Consider the following 21589-nt stretch of genomic DNA (forward strand, 5'->3'; position numbering starts at 1 on the left):
GAAGAGACTACTGATGAAGAGGAAGCTGAAGAAGAAGAAGAAGATGAAGAAGAGGAAGCTGGAGAAGATACTGTTAATGTTGGAGGTAGACAGCTGTTTTGTTTTTAAGTTAAAATGACCTCATTAAACGAGAACGCTCTCGATTAATTTTGAATAATTTTGTATCACATTGTCTTAAAAACGGGTGTGTAAAATTAGAATGAATACTTTTTAAAGTAGAGGCCAGCGCATAATAAAATTCAACCAGTTCGGCAAATGCATAGATCTTATTCTTCGTATTTATAAGTGATTATCATAGGTAACATAAGTATTAGCATTAAATTTGTTTGTTCAGTGAACATGTTTTTAATTACAAAAATGATGATTTATGACATTAACTATCGTTTCGCCATATTCACTTTTGGGTAACTCTATTACTTAACCTTGAATTCGAAAAAAAGAAGATATATTATTACAATTCTATTTCACCTTCATTCTCTACAGCTGCTCCTCCCTCCGGCGGTAAGTAGTCAATGTTTAGCCAAAAGTCCGTATGATTAATGTTCATCGCATGCCAGTTCACCAAACATTTTATCATTTTAAAGCTTATAAAGCAAATACAAACCGGTTTTCGGTATACACTTTAGAGACTATATCAATATCGTCATTCAATCAAGACAAGTGATGCCACTCTTGCTTATTTAGTTGCAATGAATTACCAAAAGCATATATTCATCTGAACTAGTTTGCTGTTTAAAGTTACCTTCTTTACATTTTCTTTTCATTTAGGTCAAAATGGATTAGGTCCAGGCGGTGATACTTCAAGTGAAGAACCCGGTAGGTGCAAGATATGTGCTAATGTATACTGTAAATGTTATCATTGTTGTGTCGGGTTTGTTGACATCTGAATTGATTTATTGAGAGTCAAATATATCTCATTTTCATTTCCTTCTGTTTGATGTACTTTATGATCAAGTAAAAAAGTTTCATGAGATGGTTTTCGTGGTCTGCTGTTCTTCTTCTTCGTTAGGAACAGTTAACTTTATTTTCTTGTGAAAAATCTGCCTTTACCAACAATGTGATCATCTGTCAGATATGATCAATGGTCTTCTCTTTTTTGTAGTTAATAAACTTCTTTGTAGTTATTGAAGCGGATATCAATTTTAATTTTCATATATAGTTATTGCTTGTTCTTCGTTAAGATGTTGTTCCACGATGCATATAATGTAATCTATGTTTGGTTTCAGAATCTGAGGAAGAGACTACTGATGAAGAGGAAGCTGAAGAAGAAGAAGAAGAAGAAGCTGAAGAAGAGGAAGCTGAAGAACCGGAAGTTGAAGAAGAGGAATCTGAGGAACAGGCAGATGAAGAAGAGGAAGCTGGAGAAGATACTGTTAATGTTGGAGGTAGACAGCTGTTTTGTTTTTAAGTTAAAATGACCTCATTAAACGAGAACGCTCTCGATTAATTTTGAATAATTTTGTATCACATTGTCTTAAAAACGGGTGTGTAAAATTAGAATGAATACTTTTTAAAGTAGAGGCCAGCGCATAATAAAATTCAACCAGTTCGGCAAATGCATAGATCTTATTCTTCGTATTTATAAGTGATTATCATAGGTAACATAAGTATTAGCATTAAATTTGTTTGTTCAGTGAACATGTTTTTAATTACAAAAATGATGATTTATGACATTAACTATCGTTTCGCCATATTCACTTTTGGGTAACTCTATTACTTAACCTTGAATTCGGAAAAAAGAAGATATATTATTACAATTCTATTTCACCTTCATTCTCTACAGCTGCTCCTCCCTCCGGCGGTAAGTAGTCAATGTTTAGCCAAAAGTCCGTATGATTAATGTTCATCGCATGCCAGTTCAACAAACATTTTATCATTTTAAAGCTTATAAAGCAAATACAAACCGGTTTTCGGTATACACTTTAGAGACTATATCAATATCGTCATTCAATCAAGACAAGTGATGCCACTCTTGCTTATTTAGTTGCAATGAATTACCAAAAGCATATATTCATCTGAACTAGTTTGCTGTTTAAAGTGACCTTCTTTACATTTTCTTTTCATTTAGGTCAAAATGGATTAGGTCCAGGCGGTGATACTTCAAGTGAAGAACCCGGTAGGTGCAAGATATGTGCTAATGTATACTGTAAATGTTATCATTGTTGTGTCGGGTTTGTTGACATCTGAATTGATTTATTGAGAGTCAAATATATCTCATTTTCATTTCCTTCTGTTTGATGTACTTTATGATCAAGTAAAAAAGTTTCATGAGATGGTTTTCGTGGTCTGCTGTTCTTCTTCTTCGTTAGGAACAGTTAACTTTATTTTCTTGTGAAAAATCTGCCTTTACCAACAATGTGATCATCTGTCAGATATGATCAATGGTCTTCTCTTTTTTGTAGTTAATAAACTTCTTTGTAGTTATTGAAGCGGATATCAATTTTAATTTTCATATATAGTTATTGCTTGTTCTTCGTTAAGATGTTGTTCCACGATGCATATAATGTAATCTATGTTTGGTTTCAGAATCTGTGGAAGAGACTACTGATGAAGAGGAAGCTGAAGAAGAAGAAGAAGAAGAAGAAGAAGAAGAAGAAGAAGAAGAAGAAGAAGAAGAAGAAGAAGAAGAAGAAGAAGAAGAAGAAGAAGAAGAAGAAGAAGAAGAAGAAGAAGAAGAAGAAGAAGAAGAAGAAGAAGAGGAAGCTGAAGAAGAGGAAGCTGAAGAACCGGAAGTTGAAGAAGAGGAATCTGAGGAACAGGAAGAAGAAGGAGAGGAAGCTGGAGAAGATACTGTTAATGTTGGAGGTAGACAGCTGTTTTGTTTTTAAGTTAAAATGACCTCATTAAACGAGAACGCTCTCGATTAATTTTGAATAATTTTGTATCACATTGTCTTAAAAACGGGTGTGTAAAATTAGAATGAATACTTTTTAAAGTAGAGGCCAGCGCATAATAAAATTCAACCAGTTCGGCAAATGCATAGATCTTATTCTTCGTATTTATAAGTGATTATCATAGGTAACATAAGTATTAGCATTAAATTTGTTTGTTCAGTGAACATGTTTTTAATTACAAAAATGATGATTTATGACATTAACTATCGTTTCGCCATATTCACTTTGGGGTAACTCTAATACTTAACCTTGAATTCGGAAAAACAGAAGATATATTATTACAATTCTATTTCACCTTCATTCTCTACAGCTGCTCCTCCCTCCGGCGGTAAGTAGTCAATGTTAAGCCAAAAGTCCGTATGATTAATGTTCATCGCATGCCAGTTCACCAAACATTTTATCATTTTAAAGCTTATAAAGCAAATACAAACCGGTTTTCGGTATACACTTTAGAGACTATATCAATATCGTCATTCAATCAAGACAAGTGATGCCACTCTTGCTTATTTAGTTGCTATGAATTACCAAAAGCATATATTCATCTGAACTAGTTTGCTGTTTAAAGTGACCTTCTTTACATTTTCTTTTCATTTAGGTCAAAATGGATTAGGTCCAGGCGGTGATACTTCAAGTGAAGAACCCGGTAGGTGCAAGATATGTGCTAATGTATACTGTAAATGTTATCATTGTTGTGTCGGGTTTGTTGACATCTGAATTGATTTATTGAGAGTCAAATATATCTCATTTTCATTTCCTTCTGTTTGATGTACTTTATGATCAAGTAAAAAAGTTTCATGAGATGGTTTTCGTGGTCTGCTGTTCTTCTTCTTCGTTAGGAACAGTTAACTTTATTTTCTTGTGAAAAATCTGACTTTACCAACAATGTGATCATCTGTCAGATATGATCAATGGTCTGCTCTTTTTTTGTAGTTAATAAACTTCTTGGTAGTTATTGAAGCGGATATCAATTTTAATTTTCATATATAGTTATTGCTTGTTCTTCGTTAAGATGTTGTTCCACGATGCATATAATGTAATCTATGTTTGGTTTCAGAATCTGTGGAAGAGACTACTGATGAAGAGGAAGCTGAAGAAGAAGAAGAAGAAGAAGAAGAAGAGGAAGCTGAAGAAGAGGAAGCTGAAGAACCGGAAGTTGAAGAAGAGGAATCTGAGGAACAGGCAGATGAAGAAGAGGAAGCCGGAGAAGATACTGTTAATGTTGGAGGTAGACAGCTGTTTTGTTTTTAAGTTAAAATGACCTCATTAAACGAGAACGCTCTCGATTAATTTTGAATAATTTTGTATCACATTGTCTTAAAAACGGGTGTGTAAAATTAGAATGAATACTTTTTAAAGTAGAGGCCAGCGCATAATAAAATTCAACCAGTTCGGCAAATGCATAGATCTTATTCTTCGTATTTATAAGTGATTATCATAGGTAACATAAGTATTAGCATTAAATTTGTTTGTTCAGTGAACATGTTTTTAATTACAAAAATGATGATTTATGACATTAACTATCGTTTCGCCATATTCACTTTGGGGTAACTCTATTACTTAACCTTGAATTCGGAAAAACAGAAGATATATTATTACAATTCTATTTCACCTTCATTCTCTACAGCTGCTCCTCCCTCCGGCGGTAAGTAGTCAATGTTAAGCCAAAAGTCCGTATGATTAATGTTCATCGCATGCCAGTTCACCAAACATTTTATCATTTTAAAGCTTATAAAGCAAATACAAACCGGTTTTCGTTATACACTTTAGAGACTATATCAATATCGTCATTCAATCAAGACAAGTGATGCCACTCTTGCTTATTTAGTTGCTATGAATTACCAAAAGCATATATTCATCTGAACTAGTTTGCTGTTTAAAGTGACCTTCTTTACATTTTCTTTTCATTTAGGTCAAAATGGATTAGGTCCAGGCGGTGATACTTCAAGTGAAGAACCCGGTAGGTGCAAGATATGTGCTAATGTATACTGTAAATGTTATCATTGTTATGTCGGGTTTGTTGACATCTGAATTGATTTATTGAGAGTCAAATATATCTCATTTTCATTTCCTTCTGTTTGATGTACTTTATGATCAAGTAAAAAAGTTTCATGAGATGGTTTTCGTGGTCTGCTGTTCTTCTTCTTCGTTAGGAACAGTTAACTTTATTTTCTTGTGAAAAATCTGACTTTACCAACAATGTGATCATCTGTCAGATATGATCAATGGTCTGCTCTTTTTTTGTAGTTAATACACTTCTTTGTAGTTATTGAAGCGGATATCAAGTTTAATTTTCATATATAGTTATTGCTTGTTCTTCGTTAAGATGTTGTTCCACGATGCATATAATGTAATCTATGTTTGGTTTCAGAATCTGAGGAAGAGACTACTGATGAAGAGGAAGCTGAAGAAGAAGAAGATGAAGAAGAGGAAGCTGGAGAAGATACTGTTAATGTTGGAGGTAGACAGCTGTTTTGTTTTTAAGTTAAAATGACCTCATTAAACGAGAACGCTCTCGATTAATTTTGAATAATTTTGTATCACATTGTCTTAAAAACGGGTGTGTAAAATTAGAATGAATACTTTTTAAAGTAGAGGCCAGCGCATAATAAAATTCATCCAGTTCGGCAAATGCATAGATCTTATTCTTTGTATTTATAAGTGATTATCATAGGTAACATAAGTATTAGCATTAAATTTGTTTGTTCAGTGAACATGTTTTTAATTACAAAAATGATGATTTATGACATTAACTATCGTTTCGCCATATTCACTTTTGGGTAACTCTATTACTTAACCTTGAATTCGGAAAAACAGAAGATATATTATTACAATTCTATTTCACCTTCATTCTCTACAGCTGCTCCTCCCTCCGGCGGTAAGTAGTCAATGTTAAGCCAAAAGTCCGTATGATTAATGTTCATCGCATGCCAGTTCACCAAACATTTTATCATTTTAAAGCTTATAAAGCAAATACAAACCGGTTTTCGGTATACACTTTAGAGACTATATCAATATCGTCATTCAATCAAGACAAGTGATGCCACTCTTGCTTATTTAGTTGCTATGAATTACCAAAAGCATATATTCATCTGAACTAGTTTGCTGTTTAAAGTGACCTTCTTTACATTTTCTTTTCATTTAGGTCAAAATGGATTAGGTCCAGGCGGTGATACTTCAAGTGAAGAACCCGGTAGGTGCAAGATATGTGCTAATGTATACTGTAAATGTTATCATTGTTGTGTCGGGTTTGTTGACATCTGAATTGATTTATTGAGAGTCAAATATATCTCATTTTCATTTCCTTCTGTTTGATGTACTTTATGATCAAGTAAAAAAGTTTCATGAGATGGTTTTCGTGGTCTGCTGTTCTTCTTCTTCGTTAGGAACAGTTAACTTTATTTTCTTGTGAAAAATCTGCCTTTACCAACAATGTGATCATCTGTCAGATATGATCAATGGTCTGCTCTTTTTTTTGTAGTTAATAAACTTCTTTGTAGTTATTGAAGCGGATATCAATTTTAATTTTTATATATAGTTATTGCTTGTTCTTCGTTAAGATGTTGTTCCACGATGCATATAATGTAATCTATGTTTGGTTTCAGAATCTGAGGAAGAGACTACTGATGAAGAAGAAGCTGAAGAAGAGGAAGAAGAAGAAGAAGAAGAAGAGGAAGCTGAAGAAGAGGAAGCTGAAGAAGAGGAAGCTGAAGAAGAGGAAGCTGAAGAACCGGAAGTTGAAGAAGAGGAATCTGAGGAACAGGAAGAAGAAGAAGAGGAAGCTGGAGAAGATACTGTTAATGTTGGAGGTAGACAGCTGTTTTGTTTTTAAGTTAAAATAACCTCATTAAACGAGAACGCTCTCGATTAATTTTGAATAATTTTGTATCACATTGTCTTAAAAACGGGTGTGTAAAATTAGAATGAATACTTTTTAAAGACCAAATATGGAGGCAATTTTTTTTGTTGAGATTTTCCATTAATTTAGGAGTTTACATACCCATAATCAACATGTGTAAAAAATAATCTTCGAAAACCTACTATAACCCATCAAAAACGACCACGAAAATGGACATTTTGCGTAGTCACGTGACATGAACCTCTTCAATGTCTGAAAACAGAGATTGACCCAAAGGAGCCTCTGGTCACCGTGTGACGTCAAAGTTTGTATACCGCGAAAATCAAACGCTGATATAGGCACTGTTTGTACACAGATAGCGAACAATTGTACTGTTTTTGACTTCCAATTTCGAGCGTTTGAAAAGCTGTTAGCTTAAAACAAGAACACATGAAGGTTAACAACAAGTTTTAAGACAATTATAAGCAGAAATTTTAGTTAAATTGCTTATTTTATTAGCAAAATTTCCACTCAAATGGAGGCATCTTTTATATAGCGTAGCGTCAATAGGTCCGTACGGTACAATATACTTACATAGTACTTACTCGTTTTAATATCCAAAAGTATACAAACACAGAAAAAGTATCCTGTCAATAAACAAATTTAGCAGTGAATATCCTAATCCACGTTTCTTGTTCAATACTGGGCGAAAAACTACCGTGAGTCTGTGTAATTCCATAGAGTTAGGTCTAGTTGAAACAGGCCTTGACCAGTACTAACATCACACAATCACAAGACAGTCACTAACGAAATAAAACGTCCGATCGCTACATACTACCGTTTTTATTCAACTCCTTGGACCATGCAGATGTCGGAATAAACAGAACGGACAATATTACACATGTATCACGAACTCACGATACTGGAATACAACAAATGAAATAGATAAATCCTAACATGGCTATTTACACATGCTGTGAGCCAACGCCGGCGAGAGTTGTAACTAACTACCGTACATGTACTAACAATGCTATACCCTTGGCACGGTATATATATACGGTCATCTCTTACAGTAAATATATTACTGTCAATTGCGTGATATAATGTTACATGTAAGGACGTCCAGGGCGTGTTTACGGTCAATTTCACATTAGCTATGTCCGACCATGGTCCGACACAGCTATCGACAGTATATAACAGGGACGAGATTGCGACAACAAGCTGCCCCTCGTTGTTACTTTCCACCCAAATCTTCCTCCCCTTCAGAAAATCACCTCTAACAACCACAACATTCTCCTCACTTCAGATAGACTCCAACGAGCCGTCCCTGAAAAACCCATCATCGCCTACAGACGACCACGCAACCTACGAGACCTTCTTGTACGTGCTGCTGTTCCACCTCTAACTTCTAACCCCACACCCATTCAGCATGGTACCTTCAAATGTGATCGTACTTCGAGATGCATCGTCTGCAGCCACCACATTGTTGAATCCAATTCCATCACCAGCCACAGCATGCAACTCACACACAAGACTAAGGGTCACATCACTTGCACTACCACCAATGTCATCTATCTGATCTCTTGTAGAGTTTGCGGCATCCAGTATGTTGGCGAAACCAAAACCACCCTCAAGAAGCGATTCTATGGTCACAGATCCACAGTCAACACCATGAAGACTGAGACCCCAGTTGGAGAACATTTTAACCTTCCCAACCATACCATTAACGACATGTCCCTACAGGGGATTGAATCCTTAGGTAGCCGTCCTGACCTAGTACGTATCAGCAGAGAGAGGCTCTGGATGCAACGCCTTCGTACCGTTCAACCTCATGGGCTGAACATTCAGGAAGGACATGACTAACTTTCCTCTGTTCCCTACTCCTTCTCCCCTTTCTCCCTTCCCCCCCCCCCCTTTCACTCTTCCTCTCACAGCTCTCTTCCCCTCCAATTTTCTTCACACCTTTCTGTCTTTGTCCCTCTCCAGTTTATTCCTTACCCTGTGCCTTTAATCCTCTCTTTGTCCCTCCACAGTTTATCTCCTTCCTCTCCTCTTCTCCTGTTGCTTTCTACTTATAATCCCCTTTCATCCATCTCATTGTGTTCACCGTGCTCATTAACCTGTCTGTCTTCTGTGCGTGTTTTTGTCCCCTCTGTTACTGTAACTTGTCATTTAGCCTCTGAAGAAGATCCTGCTAGGATCGAAACGTCAGGCCAACTTACTTTTACACAGTATATAATTTTCACAGAATGAGACATTTGCAGCATACACAGAAGCAGGGTCATGCATGTGGACTCATGGGCATGAGATACTCCGGGTGCTGAAAAATCTTTCCGCGTGGATCTCAAAAAATTGATCCAAAGTCTGCGGCGTTTTACGTCGGTTCTTTTACTCGGAAATCTAAAAAAGCTGATGCTTTTGTTGGATGAGGTATAACTGCAACCTCCAACAACACAGAATTGTGACATTTTGAGGAAAAAGGAGTAATATCGTTGATGTTTTTGGCAGCTCAAGTATACGACTTTACACACTAAAAGTATAGTTGTGAGTGAGGTATACAAACGTTGACGTCACATGGTCACCTGATGTCTTAGGAATGTTTCTGGAATGTCTGAAATAGAAGCTGACTTTTCGTCCCATTTTTCACTTATTTAACGTCCGAAATTGGTAAAGTTAATTACAGCAATGTAATTGGAGTCAGTTAAGGATTACATACATGAAAAATGGTGGGATTTTATGTTCATCGAAAAGTCTCCATAGTTGGTCTTTAAAGTAGAGGCCAGCGCATAATAAAATTCAACCAGTTCGGCAAATGCATAGATCTTATTCTTCGTATTTATAAGTGATTATCATAGGTAACATAAGTATTAGCATTAAATTTGTTTGTTCAGTGAACATGTTTTTAATTACAAAAATGATGATTTATGACATTAACTATCGTTTCGCCATATCCACTTTGGGGTAACTCTATTACTTAACCTTGAATTCGGAAAAACAGAAGATATATTATTACAATTCTATTTCACCTTCATTCTCTACAGCTGCTCCTCCCTCCGGCGGTAAGTAGTCAATGTTAAGCCAAAAGTCCGTATGATTAATGTTCATCGCATGCCAGTTCAACAAACATTTTATCATTTTAAAGCTTATAAAGCAAATACAAACCGGTTTTCGGTATACACTTTAGAGACTATATCAATATCGTCATTCAATCAAGACAAGTGATGCCACTCTTGCTTATTTAGTTGCTATGAATTACCAAAAGCATATATTCATCTGAACTAGTTTGCTGTTTAAAGTGACCTTCTTTACATTTTCTTTTCATTTAGGTCAAAATGGATTAGGTCCAGGCGGTGATACTTCAAGTGAAGAACCCGGTAGGTGCAAGATATGTGCTAATGTATACTGTAAATGTTATCATTGTTGTGTCGGGTTTGTTGACATCTGAATTGATTTATTGAGAGTCAAATATATCTCATTTTCATTTCCTTCTGTTTGATGTACTTTATGATCAAGTAAAAAAGTTTCATGAGATGGTTTTCGTGGTCTGCTGTTCTTCTTCTTCGTTAGGAACAGTTAACTTTATTTTCTTGTGAAAAATCTGCCTTTACCAACAATGTGATCATCTGTCAGATATGATCAATGGTCTGCTCTTTTTTTTGTAGTTAATAAACTTCTTTGTAGTTATTGAAGCGGATATCAATTTTAATTTTTATATATAGTTATTGCTTGTTCTTCGTTAAGATGTTGTTCCACGATGCATATAATGTAATCTATGTTTGGTTTCAGAATCTGAGGAAGAGACTACTGATGAAGAAGAAGCTGAAGAAGAGGAAGAAGAAGAAGAAGAAGAAGAGGAAGCTGAAGAAGAGGAAGCTGAAGAAGAGGAAGCTGAAGAAGAGGAAGCTGAAGAACCGGAAGTTGAAGAAGAGGAATCTGAGGAACAGGAAGAAGAAGAAGAGGAAGCTGGAGAAGATACTGTTAATGTTGGAGGTAGACAGCTGTTTTGTTTTTAAGTTAAAATAACCTCATTAAACGAGAACGCTCTCGATTAATTTTGAATAATTTTGTATCACATTGTCTTAAAAACGGGTGTGTAAAATTAGAATGAATACTTTTTAAAGACCAAATATGGAGGCAATTTTTTTTGTTGAGATTTTCCATTAATTTAGGAGTTTACATACCCATAATCAACATGTGTAAAAAATAATCTTCGAAAACCTACTATAACCCATCAAAAACGACCACGAAAATGGACATTTTGCGTAGTCACGTGACATGAACCTCTTCAATGTCTGAAAACAGAGATTGACCCAAAGGAGCCTCTGGTCACCGTGTGACGTCAAAGTTTGTATACCGCGAAAATCAAACGCTGATATAGGCACTGTTTGTACACAGATAGCGAACAATTGTACTGTTTTTGACTTCCAATTTCGAGCGTTTGAAAAGCTGTTAGCTTAAAACAAGAACACATGAAGGTTAACAACAAGTTTTAAGACAATTATAAGCAGAAATTTTAGTTAAATTGCTTATTTTATTAGCAAAATTTCCACTCAAATGGAGGCATCTTTTATATAGCGTAGCGTCAATAGGTCCGTACGGTACAATATACTTACATAGTACTTACTCGTTTTAATATCCAAAAGTATACAAACACAGAAAAAGTATCCTGTCAATAAACAAATTTAGCAGTGAATATCCTAATCCACGTTTCTTGTTCAATACTGGGCGAAAAACTACCGTGAGTCTGTGTAATTCCATAGAGTTAGGTCTAGTTGAAACAGGCCTTGACCAGTACTAACATCACACAATCACAAGACAGTCACTAACGAAATAAAACGTCCGATCGCTACATACTACCGTTTTTATTCAACTCCTTGGACCATGCAGATGTCGGAATAAACAGAACGGACAATATTACACATGTATCACGAACTCACGATACTGGAATACAACAAATGAAATAGATAAATCCTAACATGGCTATTTACACATGCTGTGAGCCAACGCCGGCGAGAGTTGTAACTAACTACCGTACATGTACTAACAATGCTATACCCTTGGCACGGTATATATATACGGTCATCTCTTACAGTAAATATATTACTGTCAATTGCGTGATATAATGTTACATGTAAGGACGTCCAGGGCGTGTTTACGGTCAATTTCACATTAGCTATGTCCGACCATGGTCCGACACAGCTATCGACAGTATATAACAGGGACGAGATTGCGACAACAAGCTGCCCCTCGTTGTTACTTTCCACCCAAATCTTCCTCCCCTTCAGAAAATCACCTCTAACAACCACAACATTCTCCTCACTTCAGATAGACTCCAACGAGCCGTCCCTGAAAAACCCATCATCGCCTACAGACGACCACGCAACCTACGAGACCTTCTTGTACGTGCTGCTGTTCCACCTCTAACTTCTAACCCCACACCCATTCAGCATGGTACCTTCAAATGTGATCGTACTTCGAGATGCATCGTCTGCAGCCACCACATTGTTGAATCCAATTCCATCACCAGCCACAGCATGCAACTCACACACAAGACTAAGGGTCACATCACTTGCACTACCACCAATGTCATCTATCTGATCTCTTGTAGAGTTTGCGGCATCCAGTATGTTGGCGAAACCAAAACCACCCTCAAGAAGCGATTCTATGGTCACAGATCCACAGTCAACACCATGAAGACTGAGACCCCAGTTGGAGAACATTTTAACCTTCCCAACCATACCATTAACGACATGTCCCTACAGGGGATTGAATCCTTAGGTAGCCGTCCTGACCTAGTACGTATCAGCAGAGAGAGGCTCTGGATGCAACGCCTTCGTACCGTTCAACCTCATGGGCTGAACATTCAGGAAGGACATGACTAACTTTCCTCTGTTCCCTACTCCTTCTCCCCTTTCTCCCTTCCCCCCCCCCCTTTCACTCTTCCTCTCACAGCTCTCTTCCCCTCCAATTTTCTTCACACCTTTCTGTCTTTGTCCCTCTCCAGTTTATTCCTTACCCTGTGCCTTTAATCCTCTCTTTGTCCCTCCACAGTTTATCTCCTTCCTCTCCTCTTCTCCTGTTGCTTTCTACTTATAATCCCCTTTCATCCATCTCATTGTGTTCACCGTGCTCATTAACCTGTCTGTCTTCTGTGCGTGTTTTTGTCCCCTCTGTTACTGTAACTTGTCATTTAGCCTCTGAAGAAGATCCTGCTAGGATCGAAACGTCAGGCCAACTTACTTTTACACAGTATATAATTTTCACAGAATGAGACATTTGCAGCATACACAGAAGCAGGGTCATGCATGTGGACTCATGGGCATGAGATACTCCGGGTGCTGAAAAATCTTTCCGCGTGGATCTCAAAAAATTGATCCAAAGTCTGCGGCGTTTTACGTCGGTTCTTTTACTCGGAAATCTAAAAAAGCTGATGCTTTTGTTGGATGAGGTATAACTGCAACCTCCAACAACACAGAATTGTGACATTTTGAGGAAAAGGAGTAATATCGTTGATGTTTTTGGCAGCTCAAGTATACGACTTTACACACTAAAAGTATAGTTGTGAGTGAGGTATACAAACGTTGACGTCACATGGTCACCTGATGTCTTAGGAATGTTTCTGGAATGTCTGAAATAGAAGCTGACTTTTCGTCCCATTTTTCACTTATTTAACGTCCGAAATTGGTAAAGTTAATTACAGCAATGTAATTGGAGTCAGTTAAGGATTACATACATGAAAAATGGTGGGATTTTATGTTCATCGAAAAGTCTCCATAGTTGGTCTTTAAAGTAGAGGCCAGCGCATAATAAAATTCAACCAGTTCGGCAAATGCATAGATCTTATTCTTCGTATTTATAAGTGATTATCATAGGTAACATAAGTATTAGCATTAAATTTGTTTGTTCAGTGAACATGTTTTTAATTACAAAAATGATGATTTATGACATTAACTATCGTTTCGCCATATCCACTTTGGGGTAACTCTATTACTTAACCTTGAATTCGGAAAAACAGAAGATATATTATTACAATTCTATTTCACCTTCATTCTCTACAGCTGCTCCTCCCTCCGGCGGTAAGTAGTCAATGTTAAGCCAAAAGTCCGTATGATTAATGTTCATCGCATGCCAGTTCAACAAACATTTTATCATTTTAAAGCTTATAAAGCAAATACAAACCGGTTTTCGGTATACACTTTAGAGACTATATCAATATCGTCATTCAATCAAGACAAGTGATGCCACTCTTGCTTATTTAGTTGCTATGAATTACCAAAAGCATATATTCATCTGAACTAGTTTGCTGTTTAAAGTGACCTTCTTTACATTTTCTTTTCATTTAGGTCAAAATGGATTAGGTCCAGGCGGTGATACTTCAAGTGAAGAACCCGGTAGGTGCAAGATATGTGCTAATGTATACTGTAAATGTTATCATTGTTGTGTCGGGTTTGTTGACATCTGAATTGATTTATTGAGAGTCAAATATATCTCATTTTCATTTCCTTCTGTTTGATGTACTTTATGATCAAGTAAAAAAGTTTCATGTGATGGTTTTCTTGGTCTGCTGTTCTTCTTCTTCGTTAGGAACAGTTAACTTTATTTTCTTGTGAAAAATCTGCCTTTACCAACAATGTGATCATCTGTCAGATATGATCAATGGTCTGCTCTTTTTTGTAGTTAATACACTTCTTTGTAGTTATTGAAGCGGATATCAATTTTAATTTTCATATATAGTTATTGCTTGTTCTTCGTTAAGATGTTGTTCCACGATGCATATAATGTAATCTATGTTTGGTTTCAGAATCTGAGGAAGAGACTACTGATGAAGAGGAAGATGAAGAAGAAGAAGAAGAGGAAGCTGAAGAAGAGAAAGCTGTAGAAGAGGAAGCTGAAGAACCGGAAGTTGAAGAAGAGGAATCTGAGGAACAGGCAGATGAAGAAGAGGAAGCTGGAGAAGATACTGTTAATGTTGGAGGTAGACAGCTGTTTTGTTTTTAAGTTAAAATGACCTCATTAAACGAGAACGCTCTCGATTAATTTTGAATAATTTTGTATCACATTGTCTTAAAAACGGGTGTGTAAAATTAGAATGAATACTTTTTAAAGTAGAGGCCAGCGCATAATAAAATTCAACCAGTTCGGCAAATGCATAGATCTTATTCTTCGTATTTATAAGTGATTATCATAGGTAACATAAGTATTAGCATTAAATTTGTTTGTTCAGTGAACATGTTTTTAATTACAAAAATGATGATTTATGACATTAACTATCGTTTCGCCATATTCACTTTGGGGTAACTCTATTACTTAACCTTGAATTCGGAAAAACAGAAGATATATTATTACAATTCTATTTCACCTTCATTCTCTACAGCTGCTCCTCCCTCCGGCGGTAAGTAGTCAATGTTAAGCCAAAAGTCCGTATGATTAATGTTCATCGCATGCCAGTTCACCAAACATTTTATCATTTTAAAGCTTATAAAGCAAATACAAACCGGTTTTCGGTATACACTTTAGAGACTATATCAATATCGTCATTCAATCAAGACAAGTGATGCCACTCTTGCTTATTTAGTTGCTATGAATTACCAAAAGCATATATTCATCTGAACTAGTTTGCTGTTTAAAGTGACCTTCTTTACATTTTCTTTTCATTTAGGTCAAAATGGATTAGGTCCAGGCGGTGATACTTCAAGTGAAGAACCCGGTAGGTGCAAGATATGTGCTAATGTATACTGTAAATGTTATCATTGTTGTGTCGGGTTTGTTGACATCTGAATTGATTTATTGAGAGTCAAATATATCTCATTTTCATTTCCTTCTGTTTGATGTACTTTATGATCAAGTAAAAAAGTTTCATGAGATGGTTTTCGTGGTCTGCTGTTCTTCTTCTTCGTTAGGAACAGTTAACTTTATTTTCTTGTGAAAAATCTGCCTTTACCAACATTGTGATCATCTGTCAGATATGATCAATGGTCTGCTCTTTTTTGTAGTTAATAAACTTCTTTGTAGTTATTGAAGCGGATATCAATTTTAATTTTTATATATAGTTATTGCTTGTTCTTCGTTAAGATGTTGTTCCACGATGCATATAATGTAATCTATGTTTGGTTTCAGAATCTGAGGAAGAGACTACTGATGAAGAAGAAGCTGAAGAAGAAGAAGAAGAAGAAGAAGAAGAAGAAGAGGAAGCTGAAGAAGAGGAAGCTGAAGAAGAGGAAGCTGAAGAAGAGGAAGCTGAAGAACCGGAAGTTGAAGAAGAGGAATCTGAGGAACAGGAAGAAGAAGAAGAGGAAGCTGGAGAAGATACTGTTAATGTTGGAGGTAGACAGCTGTTTTGTTTTTAAGTTAAAATAACCTCATTAAACGAGAACGCTCTCGATTAATTTTGAATAATTTTGTATCACATTGTCTTAAAAACGGGTGTGTAAAATTAGAATGAATACTTTTTAAAGTAGAGGCCAGCGCATAATAAAATTCAACCAGTTCGGCAAATGCATAGATCTTATTCTTCGTATTTATAAGTGATTATCATAGGTAACATAAGTATTAGCATTAAATTTGTTTGTTCAGTGAACATGTTTTTAATTACAAAAATGATGATTTATGACATTAACTATCGTTTCGCCATATCCACTTTGGGGTAACTCTATTACTTAACCTTGAATTCGGAAAAACAGAAGATATATTATTACAATTCTATTTCACCTTCATTCTCTACAGCTGCTCCTCCCTCCGGCGGTAAGTAGTCAATGTTAAGCCAAAAGTCCGTATGATTAATGTTCATCGCATGCCAGTTCAACAAACATTTTATCATTTTAAAGCTTATAAAGCAAATACAAACCGGTTTTCGGTATACACTTTAGAGACTATATCAATATCGTCATTCAATCAAGACAAGTGATGCCACTCTTGCTTATTTAGTTGCTATGAATTACCAAAAGCATATATTCATCTGAACTAGTTTGCTGTTTAAAGTGACCTTCTTTACATTTTCTTTTCATTTAGGTCAAAATGGATTAGGTCCAGGCGGTGATACTTCAAGTGAAGAACCCGGTAGGTGCAAGATATGTGCTAATGTATACTGTAAATGTTATCATTGTTGTGTCGGGTTTGTTGACATCTGAATTGATTTATTGAGAGTCAAATATATCTCATTTTCATTTCCTTCTGTTTGATGTACTTTATGATCAAGTAAGAAAGTTTCATGTGATGGTTTTCTTGGTCTGCTGTTCTTCTTCTTCGTTAGGAACAGTTAACTTTATTTTCTTGTGAAAAATCTGCCTTTACCAACAATGTGATCATCTGTCAGATATGATCAATGGTCTGCTCTTTTTTGTAGTTAATACACTTCTTTGTAGTTATTGAAGCGGATATCAATTTTAATTTTCATATATAGTTATTGCTTGTTCTTCGTTAAGATGTTGTTCCACGATGCATATAATGTAATCTATGTTTGGTTTCAGAATCTGAGGAAGAGACTACTGATGAAGAGGAAGCTGAAGAAGAAGAAGAAGAGGAAGCTGAAGAAGAGGAAGCTGTAGAAGAGGAAGCTGAAGAACCGGAAGTTGAAGAAGAGGAATCTGAGGAACAGGCAGATGAAGAAGAGGAAGCTGGAGAAGATACTGTTAATGTTGGAGGTAGACAGCTGTTTTGTTTTTAAGTTAAAATGACCTCATTAAACGAGAACGCTCTCGATTAATTTTGAATAATTTTGTATCACATTGTCTTAAAAACGGGTGTGTAAAATTAGAATGAATACTTTTTAAAGTAGAGGCCAGCGCATAATAAAATTCAACCAGTTCGGCAAATGCATAGATCTTATTCTTCGTATTTATAAGTGATTATCATAGGTAACATAAGTATTAGCATTAAATTTGTTTGTTCAGTGAACATGTTTTTAATTACAAAAATGATGATTTATGACATTAACTATCGTTTCGCCATATTCACTTTGGGGTAACTCTATTACTTAACCTTGAATTCGGAAAAACAGAAGATATATTATTACAATTCTATTTCACCTTCATTCTCTACAGCTGCTCCTCCCTCCGGCGGTAAGTAGTCAATGTTAAGCCAAAAGTCCGTATGATTAATGTTCATCGCATGCCAGTTCACCAAACATTTTATCATTTTAAAGCTTATAAAGCAAATACAAACCGGTTTTCGGTATACACTTTAGAGACTATATCAATATCGTCATTCAATCAAGACAAGTGATGCCACTCTTGCTTATTTAGTTGCTATGAATTACCAAAAGCATATATTCATCTGAACTAGTTTGCTGTTTAAAGTGACCTTCTTTACATTTTCTTTTCATTTAGGTCAAAATGGATTAGGTCCAGGCGGTGATACTTCAAGTGAAGAACCCGGTAGGTGCAAGATATGTGCTAATGTATACTGTAAATGTTATCATTGTTGTGTCGGGTTTGTTGACATCTGAATTGATTTATTGAGAGTCAAATATATCTCATTTTCATTTCCTTCTGTTTGATGTACTTTATGATCAAGTAAGAAAGTTTCATGTGATGGTTTTCTTGGTCTGCTGTTCTTCTTCTTCGTTAGGAACAGTTAACTTTATTTTCTTGTGAAAAATCTGCCTTTACCAACAATGTGATCATCTGTCAGATATGATCAATGGTCTGCTCTTTTTTGTAGTTAATAAACTTCTTTGTAGTTATGGAAGCGGATATCAATTTTAATTTTCATATATAGTTATTGCTTGTTCTTCGTTAAGATGTTGTTCCACGATGCATATAATGTAATCTATGTTTGGTTTCAGAATCTGAGGAAGAGACTACTGATGAAGAGGAAGCTGAAGAAGAAGAAGAAGAGGAAGCTGAAGAAGAGGAAGCTGAAGAACCGGAAGTTGAAGAAGAGGAATCTGAGGAACAGGCAGATGAAGAAGAGGAAGCTGGAGAAGATACTGTTAATGTTGGAGGTAGACAGCTGTTTTGTTTTTAAGTTAAAATGACCTCATTTAACGAGAACGCTCTCGATTAATTTTGAATAATTTTGTATCACATTGTCTTAAAAACGGGTGTGTAAAATTAGAATGAATACTTTTTAAAGTAGAGGCCAGCGCATAATAAAATTCAACCAGTTCGGCAAATGCATAGATCTTATTCTTCGTATTTATAAGTGATTATCATAGGTAACATAAGTATTAGCATTAAATTTGTTTGTTCAGTGAACATGTTTTTAATTACAAAAATGATGATTTATGACATTAACTATCGTTTCGCCATATTCACTTTGGGGTAACTCTATTACTTAACCTTGAATTCGGAAAAACAGAAGATATATTATTACAATTCTATTTCACCTTCATTCTCTACAGCTGCTCCTCCCTCCGGCGGTAAGTAGTCAATGTTAAGCCAAAAGTCCGTATGATTAATGTTCATCGCATGCCAGTTCAACAAACATTTTATCATTTTAAAGCTTATAAAGCAAATACAAACCGGTTTTCGGTATACACTTTAGAGACTATATCAATATCGTCATTCAATCAAGACAAGTGATGCCACTCTTGCTTATTTAGTTGCTATGAATTACCAAAAGCATATATTCATCTGAACTAGTTTGCTGTTTAAAGTGACCTTCTTTACATTTTCTTTTCATTTAGGTCAAAATGGATTAGGTCCAGGCGGTGATACTTCAAGTGAAGAACCCGGTAGGTGCAAGATATGTGCTAATGTATACTGTAAATGTTATCATTGTTGTGTCGGGTTTGTTGACATCTGAATTGATTTATTGAGAGTCAAATATATCTCATTTTCATTTCCTTCTGTTTGATGTACTTTATGATCAAGTAAAAAAGTTTCATGAGATGGTTTTCGTGGTCTGCTGTTCTTCTTCTTCGTTAGGAACAGTTAACTTTATTTTCTTGTGAAAAATCTGCCTTTACCAACAATGTGATCATCTGTCAGATATGATCAATGGTCTGCTCTTTTTTGTAGTTAATAAACTTCTTTGTAGTTATTGAAGCGGATATCAATTTTAATTTTTATATATAGTTATTGCTTGTTCTTCGTTAAAATGTTGTTCCACGATGCATATAATGTAATCTATGTTTGGTTTCAGAATCTGAGGAAGAGACTACTGATGAAGAGGAAGCTGAAGAAGAAGAAGAGGAAGCTGAAGAAGAGGAAGCTGAAGAACCGGAAGTTGAAGAAGAGGAATCTGAGGAACAGGCAGATGAAGAAGAGGAAGCTGGAGAAGATACTGTTAATGTTGGAGGTAGACAGCTGTTTTGTTTTTAAGTTAAAATGACCTCATTTAACGAGAACGCTCTCGATTAATTTTGAATAATTTTGTATCACATTGTCTTAAAAACGGGTGTGTAAAATTAGAATGAATACTTTTTAAAGTAGAGGCCAGCGCATAATAAAATTCAACCAGTTCGGCAAATGCATAGATCTTATTCTTCGTATTTATAAGTGATTATCATAGGTAACATAAGTATTAGCATTAAATTTGTTTGTTCAGTGAACATGTTTTTAATTACAAAAATGATGATTTATGACATTAACTATCGTTTCGCCATATTCACTTTGGGGTAACTCTATTACTTAACCTTGAATTCGGAAAAACAGAAGATATATTATTACAATTCTATTTCACCTTCATTCTCTACAGCTGCTCCTCCCTCCGGCGGTAAGTAGTCAATGTTAAGCCAAAAGTCCGTATGATTAATGTTCATCGCATGCCAGTTCACCAAACATTTTATCATTTTAAAGCTTATAAAGCAAATACAAACCGGTTTTCGGTATACACTTTAGAGACTATATCAATATCGTCATTCAATCAAGACAAGTGATGCCACTCATGCTTATTTAGTTGCTATGAATTACCAAAAGCATATATTCATCTGAACTAATTTGCTGTTTGAAGTGACCTTCTTTACATTTTCTTTTCATTTAGGTCAAAATGGATTAGGTCCAGGCGGTGATACTTCAAGTGAAGAACCCGGTAGGTGCAAGATATGTGCTAATGTATACTGTAAATGTTATCATTGTTGTGTCGGGTTTGTTGACATCTGAATTGATTTATTGAGAGTCAAATATATCTCATTTTCATTTCCTTCTGTTTGATGTACTTTATGATCAAGTAGAAAAGTTTCATGAGATGGTTTTCGTGGTCTGCTGTTCTTCTTCTTCGTTAGGAACAGTTAACTTTATTTTCTTGTGAAAAATCTGCCTTTACCAACAATGTGATCATCTGTCAGATATGATCAATGGTCTGCTCTTTTTTGTAGTTAATAAACTTCTTTGTTGTTATTGAAGCGGATATCAATTTTAATTTTCATATATAGTTATTGCTTGTTCTTCGTTAAGATGTTGTTCCACGATGCATATAATGTAATCTATGTTTGGTTTCAGAATCTGAGGAAGAGACTACTGATGAAGAGGAAGCTGAAGAAGAGGAAGCTGAAGAAGAGGAAGCTGAAGAACCGGAAGTTGAAGAAGATGAATCTGAGGAACAGGCAGATGAAGAAGAGGAAGCTGGAGAAGATACTGTTAATGTTGGAGGTAGACAGCTGTTGTGTTTTTTAAGTTAAAATAACCTCATTAAACGAAAACGCTCTCGATCAATTTTGAATAATTTTGTATCACATTGTCTTAAAAACGGGTGTGTAAAATTGGAACTAGTTTGCTGTTTAAATAGACTTTCTTTACATTTTCTTTTCATTTAGACATCTTAATTGATCTATTGAGAATCAAATTTATCTCATTTTCATTTCCGTCTGTTTGTTGTACTTTATGATGTAGTAAAATAGTTTCATATGATGGTTTTCGTCGACTGTCATTCTTCTTATTCTTCTACATTAGCAACAGTAAATTTTATTTTCTTGCCAAAT

General features: G+C 35.5%; 1 protein-coding gene across 1 annotated transcript in view; it reads left to right on the forward strand.

Annotated features, from left to right (window-relative positions):
* Nucleotides 1-21589, forward strand: part of LOC139963204 (uncharacterized) — a 63207-nt gene that overhangs the window by 33079 nt on the left and 8539 nt on the right. The gene's annotated exons all lie outside the window — the stretch shown is intronic.

The sequence above is a fragment of the Apostichopus japonicus genome, chromosome 21 (assembly GCF_037975245.1).
Source record: "Apostichopus japonicus isolate 1M-3 chromosome 21, ASM3797524v1, whole genome shotgun sequence".
NCBI classification, from domain to species: domain Eukaryota; kingdom Metazoa; phylum Echinodermata; class Holothuroidea; order Aspidochirotida; family Stichopodidae; genus Apostichopus; species Apostichopus japonicus.